This window comes from Ochlerotatus camptorhynchus, unplaced genomic scaffold, assembly GCF_037179485.1.
Source record: "Ochlerotatus camptorhynchus isolate MF236.1 unplaced genomic scaffold, CSIRO-AGI_Acam_v1.1 ptg000321l, whole genome shotgun sequence".
Classification (NCBI taxonomy): Eukaryota; Metazoa; Arthropoda; class Insecta; order Diptera; family Culicidae; genus Ochlerotatus; species Ochlerotatus camptorhynchus.
In genome coordinates this window covers 198083-200804 of record NW_027040809.1, presented here as the reverse complement: position 1 = coordinate 200804, position 2722 = coordinate 198083, and the positions used below count along the sequence as shown (strand labels likewise).

Below are 2722 nucleotides of genomic sequence, written 5' to 3'. Positions count from 1 at the left end.
TCATTGCTAGGGTAAATGCTCCTATAGTTGCGGTAGTACCAATAGTTGCGATACCGCATAAAAATCAATTAATTTGATTACAATTAATTGAATTACTCTAACTTAATAATGAATAAAACATAAATCAAACATATTTACGTATGTTGCTACAATTACCGGATTACAAAAAAAAACACACACGTTATTTAAAAAATACTATTTTGATATGCCATAGCCAAACTGTTTCATTCACTAATGTATTCGCTACATTTTCTCACAACATTTTAAGCCATTATTATAAAACTATTCCATATATTTGCAAGAACTATGTCCATTCACATGATAAACTATCGTAGGAATTAAATAAAACCGTGAAATATGCACATTATTGATAATATTATCTAAAAATGTATGCCTCCACTATTGGAACACCAAATACTCTGCGTTCCTGTAGTTGTGTTATTTTCTGCGCCTCCGGCTGCAATGTAATAGAAAACAGGTCTCAACATCTAAATGTTTCATCACTTTCTTGCTCCCACTGTTCTAACGTAACGACGAGTTTGACGTCACACTCATCCTTACGTAAGAACAGCGGGAGAATGAAGGAGACGATTGATTAGCATTGCCGTACCTGTTCTTCATGATATTGCAGTGCAACGTTGAAGAAGTGTCAAAGTTGCTCGTCACTTCTTCAGCGTTTGTTTACCTTCCATTCGTTTGCGGTGCGTATCAATTATTATATTTTTGCAGTTCTGAGTTATCTAAGTTGTGAAAGTGAGTGATTTTATTGTAATTATTGTGTATAGGTACTGAAATATCTATATCTTTTCAGAATGGCATCTGATGAGAAGCGTGAACCGGAAAAGAAAAAAACGATCCGGAAGCGTCGGAAGTACGACGAGAACGCTGTGAGGTAATGCATTCTCAGCATTAAAAACGGGAAAGAAACTATTTACGGCGCTTCGCTATCTTTTGGCATTCCTGAATCCACCATCCGGTTCCGGCTCAGTGATAAATGGAGCAAGAAGACACGAAAAGGCCCTCAAACAGTGCTGTCGGAAGAGGAGGAGGCAAAGCTTGTGGACTGGATTAAAGACATGCAACGAAAAGGTTTTCCTGTCGTGAAAAAGACATTGTATTTGAAAATCAAATCCTTCTTTGATTCTACCTCGCGGCCAAATCCCTTTCGGAATAATGCTCCCGGTAAGTTGTGTTGTATTCGTGATGTTGTTTCAGTTTAAAAGTATGTAATTGCAATTTAAGGTCGTAAATTGTTCAACAGTTTCCTCAAGAGACACAAAACCGTCACGTTGCGAACACCAGAAGCAGTTTCCGCAGCTAGCGCTAAGGTTTCCGAGTCCGACATTCGTGGCTGGTTTGCTCAAGTGACGTCATATCTGGAAGAACGAGGTCTTTTGGAAATCCTTCAGGATGGATCGAGGGTTTACAACGGTGACGAGACTTCTTTCTTCCTGCACCCCAAAACCAAAGCAGTGCTGGCTGCTCGTGGGAGCCACAATGTTTACGAAGTCGAACACGCCAGTAGTCATACGAACATAACCGTGATGTTCAGTTTTGGTGCGGACGGCTCTATTGTGCCACCTAATATCATCTTGCCAATGCAAAGAATTCGTGCAGACTTGTTGCGGACTTTTCCACCGGACTGGGGCATTGGAAAAAGCGCTAAGTGATGGATGGATGCCTCCAATTTTGAATTGTACGTTCGGAAGGTTTTTTATCCTTTTCTTTTGAAGAAAGGAGTAACTTTTCCGGTTATATATTTTGTTGACGGACATTCATCACACATGGCAGCAGATGTGGCTGATTTGTGTCTTGATTTAGGAATAATACTTAAAGTATTATATCCTAATACCACAAGAATTACACAACCTGCTGATGTGGCAATTTTCAAACTATTAAAAAACACTTGGAAGGCAGCAGTTTCCGAGTGGCAGGACAGGAAAAACGGAGAAATGTTCACATTAAACCACTTCGCGGTGGTTCTCCAGGAGGCTATGAAGCGTGGAATCGTGGCAAACAGCATTATAAATGGATTCAAAGCTTGTGGACTACAGCCGTTTGATCCCAACAGCATTGACTACAGCAAGTGCATTGCAAGGTCCACTACGCCTGCACCTAATCCGAATGTATCTCAGGAGCTGAACCCTCCTAATGTAACATCCCCCGAGCACGAAGAATTACAAATTGTCGAGAATAACAGCACACTTTCTTCGTATATTATGGACTCATACGTCATTCCATTCAAGACCATTGAGCTCGCCTTGGAGGACATTGGAGAAAAACGTCTGAATAAGATAACCAGCTGCGAAGAACTGAGTGATGACGAGGTTGTTATCAGAAACCTTTACGAGAAACTCATTAAACCGTATCACTCCTCTCTATCATTCACCTTATCGGAAGCTAAGTCCTCAAATCACCTTTTCGAGTACGCTGATGTTAACCAATCTACTTCCACGCAGGAGCAAATCCAAGATCAGCCAGGTACTGTTTGATATATCTTTATTAAAATCTAATTGTGATATATTTTTGTTAACTATTTACAGTTGGTCTTCAAAATCCTCTTGAGAAATCATTTGAGGTTCAACAAAACGATTCTTTCCCATTCGAACCAGAACCAACTTCCAACAACGAGCTCTGGACCACAGCTCTGGAATTATGTACCGATAACTCTGATAGCACTACACACCCTGTAGACTTTAAAAATGTTGCATCAGGTAAATTT

General features: G+C 40.0%; 1 pseudogene; it reads left to right on the top strand.

Annotated features, from left to right (window-relative positions):
* The first annotated feature begins 812 nt into the window (after positions 1-812).
* LOC135707864 (uncharacterized) lies at positions 813-2492 on the top strand (annotated as a pseudogene).
* The last annotated feature ends 230 nt before the right edge of the window (positions 2493-2722 follow it).